The sequence below is a fragment of the Bubalus bubalis genome, chromosome 2, assembly GCF_019923935.1.
Source record: "Bubalus bubalis isolate 160015118507 breed Murrah chromosome 2, NDDB_SH_1, whole genome shotgun sequence".
Lineage (NCBI taxonomy): Eukaryota > Metazoa > Chordata > Mammalia > Artiodactyla > Bovidae > Bubalus > Bubalus bubalis.
Genome location: NC_059158.1, coordinates 3963011 through 3971457, shown reverse-complemented (window position 1 = coordinate 3971457; position 8447 = coordinate 3963011). Strand labels below are relative to the sequence as shown.

Below are 8447 nucleotides of genomic sequence, written 5' to 3'. Positions count from 1 at the left end.
GCAAAATTCCTATGGGCCACATATAAATAAAATGGAGACAGCCTAGCGTCCAGCTCACCTGACTGTTTCAGGAATGGAGGGAGGTGATGGAGGTGGGACGTGGCTCACGACATGCTCCATCAGTTCCTCTGACCCCCGGCTCTCCCGGCTACGGGGGGCGGTGCACCCCCAGGCTCTCCTACAGGTCGGTAGGAGTGGAAAGTTTCCCGGGCTCCCGCGTCCGGTGTCCAGGGCCTGTTGCTTCCGTCAGACCCGAGTAGGATGTTGACAGCTGGGGCTGCTTCCTTTGTGGGGTGTTGCAGGGCGTCGCCGCTGAATGCTGGCACTGCAGACTGTGCGACGGTTCTCACTGAGAAGAAACCTGGGTGCGAGCATCGGAGACTTTCTGATGATTCTGTGTCCGCCCTGTCATGCCTCAGCTGCCAGATCCATCGCCAGGGCAGAGAGTCCTGACACATGCTTGCTTTGCTGGTGTGGCAGCGACTCACTCCCGGGGAATCTGGACCTTCTCAGGGAGGACCTGAGCGGGCAGTGTCTGGACCTGTGCTGAGCAGTGGAAATCTAATGCCCCACCAGCTGAGCCGCATATGTTATTTCAACATGTTAGGTGGCCACGTTATTCAAAGTGAAAAAAAAAGAGAGATAAAATCGATCCTTACATTTTATTTTATATAACTCAGTGGATTAAGAATCCTATTACTGTAACCAGTAAAAATGCAACATAATCGTATAAAAATATTCCTGAGCTGGTTTACATTTTTTTTGTTTTGTTTTCCATGTAAACATTTGAGATCCAGGATACAGTTTATGCCCATAGCACGTGCCACTTTGGACTAGCCACGTTTCACTTGCTCAGGGGCCCTGGATGGTTTCTGGATTAGATGGCGCTGGTTCGGACCGGTGGCTCTCCTGGGGAAGTTCCCCTCCCACCTGGGGGGCATTTATCAATGTTCGTGGATCTTAGGAGTTGTCACACCTGGAGGGGACGCTGCTGGCTGCTGCTGGGTGGAGACAGGGATGGAATAAGCATCGCACACACAGTACACAGCTATCCCCCCACACCCCATCCCCAACAAAGGACCATCTCTCCCAAGATGTCAGTAGCACTGAGGCGGAGAAACCCCAGTCTGGACTAATTCCTTCTCCCTTGCTTTTCCCCCAGAGCAGTGAGAATGAGGCAGCAGGTGGCAGGGCAGGTGATTACTCACAAGTCTCATGAGTTTAGCACCAGGGCATTTCCATACATTCACCACCCCCACCCCCATGGCCTCCTTGCAGGAGCGGATGAGGGCGGGGGATGGTAGCGAGTTCCCTACCCTTTGACCAGCCCAGGAGGTGAGTGTGAGTGACAGGAGGCAAGCCACAGGCAAGAAACCAAACCCTCCACAAAGTTCCACAGCACAAAAGCAGCTTTTGTGCTGTAAGAAAATTTAGGGAAAATTCGTACACTTATCAGAAACTGAGGGCCAGCCCGAGGGACAAAGGAAATGCTGAGACCAGTAAGGGGCCTGCAGCTGATGTGGTGCCAACCCTGGACACGAGCTGCAGCGCCTGGGGTATCAGGCGAGCATCTTCCCACGAGAGTGGGCTTCTTACTCAGCTGCCAGGACCAGGAACCTTTCCTGAGCATCCATGTGAATGTTTATTCTCATCCGTCAGAGAAAAGTACTTTCCAGTGCCTGGAACCCTCAGCTTCGAACTCCAGTGACCAAGTGTTTGTCCCCTCCCTCGGTCTCTGTAGGGCTCCTCCCTCCCCTCTCTACCCCTCCTGCATAGGTTTGCAGACAGGGCACTTTCAGAAATGTTTGTAGAAGTTGGTAGGAGAAAGAGTGCGTTAAGAAGTGAATGAATTGCATGGAACCGCTTCAGATAGGAACCAGAGTCCCTCCCTGTTTGTTTCAATGTTAAGTAAACAGATTCTTTTCTAGTCTATCTGGACCCTTGGCCTTCATTTCTGGTGCTGGGGCTCTGGCCTCCCTGCCTTTGTCCAGCTCCATCTGAATTCCCGAGTTTGTCAGGATGGCCTGATCCACGTAGGAAAGTGAAACTGTGGGAGATCCCTGGACGCCCTCCTCCAGCCTGGGGCCAATGTGCTGTGTGCCCCGTCGTGCCTGACTCTCTGCGACCCCACGGACGGTAGCCCTCCGGGCTCCTCTGTCCATGGGATTCTCCAGGCAAGAGTAATGGAGTGGGTTGCCATTTCCTCCTCCAGGGGATCTTCCCAACCCAGGGATCGAACCTGCATCTCCTGTGTCTCCTGTATTGCAGGGAGAGCCAGAAGCTTCTATTAAAAATACCCTTCCCTGGGCCCCACACTCCTGGAGATGGTCAGACTCGCTTCCTACATCAGTGACCTCCGGGTGCTTCTCATACCCATCCAGCCTCCACAGAGAAGGCTTCCTTTCTGCGTGGTCCCACGACCAGGCGCCCTGCAGCCCAAGCAAGGCACACATTCTGCCTGCCTTGTACTTGCTGGTTGCCAGACCCTAGGCAGTCTTTTGTCTGCTTGGTTGGTGCTTTAAGACCATTGCTTGCTTTTGCCACCTTTGTGTGTTCTGCCGTGCATCCGTTCAACGGAGGATGAGAAAGCCGGTCTCAAACTGGTTCCGGCCATTGTGTCATCAACGTGGGTTATGGATAGAGTTAGATGCTCAGAGCCGTTTAAAACGGAGTTTGGAGAAGCTGTGCAGCCCTCACATATGGATCCTTCCCCAACCCTGTCTGTTTAGTTAGGAGCTGACCGCTGGTGCTCTGGCCCCAAAGATGCAGAGATGTCAAGGCTGAGGGATCCTTGGGAATTCCCAGGGCTCTGACCCTGCTGCCTCCTGACCTTGCTCCTCTGTGGTGCCTGTTTTTCTCAGGCATCAGCAGGAAATCAAGAGTTTCTAAGTCCACTGGGTGTGCTGGACGCCAGGACAACAGTCCCATCCTGGGACATGGAAAATATGATGTGTTCAGCTGAGAACATGGGGCCTGTCCCGGAAAGGAGGAAGAGCACATTACTTGGAGATGGATCAACCTCCTTAGTGACCGCCTGCCTTGGGGACAAGCTCCTGGCCACACAGAGTGCTGGCTGAAGGGCTCAGCCAGCGCATCAGTTCCTGGTTCCGAGCAGCTGCCCACTCTGCTCACGGGATAGGTGTGTCCGTGGAGACGATGTTGTCCTAACAGGCGGACTGCTCTGGCTACTGATAAGGTGTAGATGACATCCTTTCTAGACACCAAGAGCTGCTCTTCTCAGGGAATTCAAGGTTGTCTTTTGAAAATGATTTTCCTTTCTTCTTCCTCATCTCCTTGTTATTTTATTTGCTTTAAACAACATCGTCCATCCATCCTAAGTCATTTCAATCATGTCTGACTCTTTGTGATCCCATGGACTATAGCCTGCCAGGATCCTCTGTCCATGGAATTCTTGGAGTGGGTTGCCATTTCCTTCTCCAGGGGATCTTCCAGATCCAGGGATCGAACCCATGTCTCTTAAGTCACCTGCATTGGCAGGGGAGGTTCTTTACTAGGAACGCCAGCTGGGAAGCCCTTCAACAACGTACACGATGGCTTTCTCAAAGAAGACGTAGCCCAGAATCTACGTCTCCGTTTACAGCACAGTGGCTTTCCTCGGATTGCTCCCAGGAGCTCTGCTTTACCTCGACAGCCACACAAGCCCTGCGTGTGAGGGGCACCCAGGCAGGGTAGGAAGTGGCCGACGAGGATGCTTCTGTTTGCAAACCACCTCCCAGGCATGCGGCTCCTGCGGCGGGACCTGGGCGTGTGCAGTTCTGCAGCATTGCCAGTACACAGGGAGACGCCAGGGCCAGGCAAACTCCCTAATGCAAACCTTGAAACTAACCGGAGAAAGAGTTCCCTCTGCACCCGTGCTGTGGTTTTGCAGTGTTTGCTGATCCAAGCACATCGACTTAGCTGCATGTTAATGAAAACGTTTTTGGATGGGGGTGAGTGTCACGGGTGTTTTCATTAAACTGATTTCAGCATATTGTTGACCCTCGTTCTCAAGGGGACACAGAGCTTCCTCTGGGCCTGCAGTACAGTTGTTTAATCCTCACAGCGGCCACCACGAGGAAGGAGGAAGTTCACATCAAGGAAGGTCCCCTCTCACTCTTCCTGCTCTGCTGGCTTGATTTTTAAAGAGACAACATGATGTTTTTGCTGGAGGAGGGTAAGTGCCTGGGAGAGTCATTTTCTGTGGGAGGATGTGGGGATGTTAGCAGAAGGAAGAACTTCTGTTTGAACCACGTTTGCTTTACCGGGCTTTTTTTTTTTTCTACCTTAGTTCACAAAGTTGGAAGTTCAGATCTCCTTACGGAAGTTGACAGTTGGCTTTAATAGTGCAGAAATGGGTCCTGAAACTGTCTGCGCCCTGGGCTGGTCTGGGTCGGAGGCCAACAGAGCTGTAAAGGCTCTTCTGTGTGGGGCAGAAACTCCTCCCGAGGCTGAGCCGCAGCCCCCCTGAGAAGGGCGTTGGTCCACTCCTGGCTCCTGACCAGGTCACCGCCAGTCATGAGCATTTGCCCTGCACACCTCCAGCACCGCCCAGAGAGAAAACACACTCCCACACCGAGGCTGGCTTTCCTCTCTGCTACTGAGCCGTTTGCAGGTCTCTGCTTGGCTCGCCCTCTTCCATTGCGGAGCAGGGCAGCTGAGGTTGCGTGGCACCCAGACACCCCCTCACCAGTGTGCTCCCCAGGGAGGCAGAGGCCGGGAGGGGCTGTGGGGAGAGCTGGCTGGCATCTCCTCTCTGCCAGCCCTGCTGCCCTCAAACCCCAGATCGCTCTCCTTGGCACTTAGCTCATTTCCCCACAGATTCCCAGAATAGAACTAAATTCAGATCATCTAAGCGTGTTGCTGGGGGGAGCCAGGCACATGCTAACCAGTCCGGGGCCCCAGACCCAGAGCCTGACGCCGCTGGGCTCTTGGGCGGCCCCTGGCCTGGCTCTGTGCCTCCCCCAACCCCCTGACCTGGGTCCTCTGGGCAAGCAGCGGGCCTGGCCAACTTTCTCTTGCAACACTCTGACCACGTTGCTCACAGCACAGAAGAGCTCAGATGGTCACGCAGCTCCTGGCTGGTCAGGACACAGTGGGTGGAAGAATTGGGACTTTAGTGCCCGTGAGAGGAGGTGCAAGTTGAAAACACAAGTAGGTGCAAAACAAGGTTTGGGATGATTTGTAAGTGACTGTTTATAGGATTTTCAAGGGGATCCAGCAATCACTTGTATATAAGCCTCTGCTGTCTAGCAGGGGACACACAAAATGAATGGGGGCCTTGCATTCAAAGAGCCTTCAGTCTGGGAGGGAAACAGGATAGGCAGCCAGGTACCTGGCAGGTGAAACACTACCCCCATCCCCACCCAGACAAACCTTCTTGCTCCCCCCGCTTTCTGACCCACCAGGCCAGGACCACAGATTAGATGCCATGGGTCTTGGACAGTAAGAATACATTTGCTGAACAATTCAGAGGAACCGTGATGAGGTGGAGGCTTTCCTGGTGGCTCAGACAGTAAAGTATCTGCCTGCAGTGCAGGAGACCCCCGTTTGATCCCTGGTCCAGGAAGATCCCCTGGAGAAGAGAATGGCTACCCACTCCAGGATTCTTGCCTAGAGAATCCCATAGACAGAGGAGCCTGGTGGGCTACAGTCCATGGGATTGCAAAGAGTGGACACGACTGAACGGCTAACACTTTGTGTGTGTGTGTGTGTGTGTGCGAAGAGGTGAGAGATTGGGCATTATAGGGAACAACACGGCGGAAACTTCCGGACCCACTTCCTTTGGTTCTGGGCCTTCCAAGAGATGAAATCTCTCCTCTCTTATTGTCCAGTGTCCTGCTGCTTGGCTGTCTCCTTCCTCTCTCCCCTTGGTGACCTCACACCATACCCCGCTCCCCCTCCCCACTACTCTCCTTCCTCACTTACTTTCTCTGCTTCTCTGTGTAGCTCCCTGCCATGGGCTCTTCCCTGGGACTCTGCGGGCCCCTCCCTGCCTTTTCACAGGTGCTTTCCCACCAGGCCCCCATCAGCCAGGGAAGGCTTCAGCGAGGCGGAGCAAACAAAGGAACGGGGCCCTGGAGACAGTGCTGAGCTCTAGCTGGATCCCCAGACAGCAGCGAAGCTTCATCCTCCTGAGCTCTGTGACCAAGCTCTCCCACACTGTGTGTTCTGGGGCACGACTTCCTGCAGAAAGCACTCTCCCTCATGGACTTCTATAAGACCCACTGCTATGGGCTGGATGTGTACCCCACTCCCCCTCCAAATTTACGTGTTCAGTCCTAACCCCAGCGCTTTGCAGGATACAGAACAACTGGTGTGCCCATTCATACTCAGCTGGTGGAGTACGAATCAGAACCACCGCCTCTGAAAACAGTCGGGCTTTCTTTTTTAACAAAGATAAACATACAGTTACCCTAAGAGCTAGCTAGCATTTGCTCTCTGAGGAATTCATTCTCTTGAAAAGAAATGAAGACATGTCCACATAGACACTTAACCACTGGTCTTCAAAACAGTTCTATTCACAGCAGCCTCAAAGTGGACACAGCCCAGCTGTCCATCCATGAATGCACGCTCAGTCGTGTCCAACTCTCTGCGACCCTGTGGACTGTAGCCCGCCACGCTCCTCTGTCCATGGGATTCTCCAGGCAAGAACACTGGGGTGGGCTGCCATGCCCTCCCCCAGGGGATCTTCCGAATCCAGAGATGGAACCTGCATCTCCTATGTCTCCTGCATTGGCAGGCGGGTTCTTTACCACTGGCGCCACCTGGGAAGCCCTTGTCCATCCATAGGTGAAGGAGTAAATGAGTTGGGGTACCTGTACAGGGAGTCACTACCTTGCAATAAAAAAACTCCGAACTACTGAGCTGTGTAACCACCGTGGCTGACCTGCAAAGTCACCGCACCGAGAGAAAGGAGCCAAGCACGGAAAGGCCACGCGGAATACGACAGGATCTTGTTCTATCAAACTCTTGAAAAGACAAATCTCATCCACAGTGACAGAAAGCAGGTCAGGGGTTGTCCGGGACTGAGCAAGGAGACAACTGATGGGGAAGGGGCCCCGCAGAAGTCTTTTCTGAGGGACTGAAATGCTTTTACCTCAACTGGGATTGCAGTTACACACACATGTGTTTGTCATGCAGGAATGTCTTACTGCACGCAAGTTATACTCAATGAAGTTAATATAAATTTAGAATCAAAAAAGAATGTCACGTGTCCTGACCTGGAATACTTTAAAAGTACGTCACAGAAGAATAAGCCTAGAATTATGTTAAAAATAATCACATTTTAACCACCTCCCCATCTCTGTAAATGCAAGGGAAGGATTCAGAAAAAAAAAGAGGCAATGAAATGATAACTGGATGTTACCCAAGGGCAATGAGTGAGATGGAGGGGACGTTTCACTTACAGTGAGTGCGTATTCCTTCTGTGTCATTTGGTTTTTATAATCAGTATCTATGTACTGTTTGTATACCGTTTTGTTGTTGTTGTTAAGGTTAACACACACACACACGTACACACACACAGGCACTTGTCCCAAATCACATGAGTCTGAGCCTATTCTGACTCCAAAGCCAGAAGCTACGAGCCTCTAGGTGCTCGCTGGGGCTCTGCCATGAAGAACCGCAGTTCCTTCCCATCGGCTCCAAGAGCAGTGCCAGGCCGAAGGCGCAGGGTGTTCCTCGCACGCTCTTGGCTCCAAGAACACGTGGAAACACAAACCAGTGTGGAGGAATGCCTCTGATTCTCCCGGTTTCCTGTACAATTTGACTACGAAGCCGAAATAACTGTGAACAACTGTTTTGGTTGTTGCTAATAAGTGTTTCCTGCTGCTGCTGCTGCTAAGTCGCTTCAGTCGTGTCCGACTCTGCGCGACCCCATAGACGGCAGCCCACCAGGCTCCCCGGCCCCTGGGATTCTCCAGGCAAGAACACTGGAGTGGGTTGCCATTTCCTTCTCCAGTGCATGAAAGTGAAAAGTGAAAATGAAGTCGCTCACTCGTGTCTGACTCTTATCGACCCCATGGACTGCAGCCCACCAGGCTCCTCCATCCATGAGATTTTCCAAGAAAGAGTACTGGAGTGGGGTGCCCTTGCCTTCTCTGAAATGTTTCCTAGTGACAACCAAAAAAAGCCAGTTCTCTTTTGATCAGGGCTTCCCTGGTAGCTCCTGGGTAAAGAATCCACCTGCCCATGCAGGAGATGTGGGTTCAATCCCTGGGTCAGGAAGATGCCCTGAAGAAGGAAATAGCAACCCACTCCAGTATTTTTGCCTGGGAATTCCTATGGTCAGGGGAGCCTGGTGTGGTCGCAAAGAGTCAGACACAACTGAGCAATTCAACAAGTGACAAGCAAATAATCCAGTTCTCTTTTATCAGTGGTTCCTAACTGGGGGCAACCTTGCCCCTGGAGAGACACCTGGCGACGTCTGGACACACTTCCGGTTGTCA

General features: G+C 52.6%; 1 long non-coding RNA gene across 3 annotated transcripts; it reads left to right on the top strand.

The window, feature by feature from the left end:
• Positions 1-2260: 2260 nt before the first annotated feature.
• On the top strand, positions 2261-7940 carry LOC123464794. 3 transcript variants are annotated; one of them, XR_006639845.1, is made up of 3 exons: positions 2261-3950; positions 4064-4174; positions 4289-7940. It is a non-coding gene; the product is annotated as an uncharacterized LOC123464794 (long non-coding RNA). The 3 variants fall into 3 exon arrangements; XR_006639846.1 differs by having other exon boundaries at positions 2265-3950; positions 6004-7940; XR_006639844.1 differs by having other exon boundaries at positions 2286-3950; positions 6019-7939.
• Positions 7941-8447: the final 507 nt, after the last annotated feature.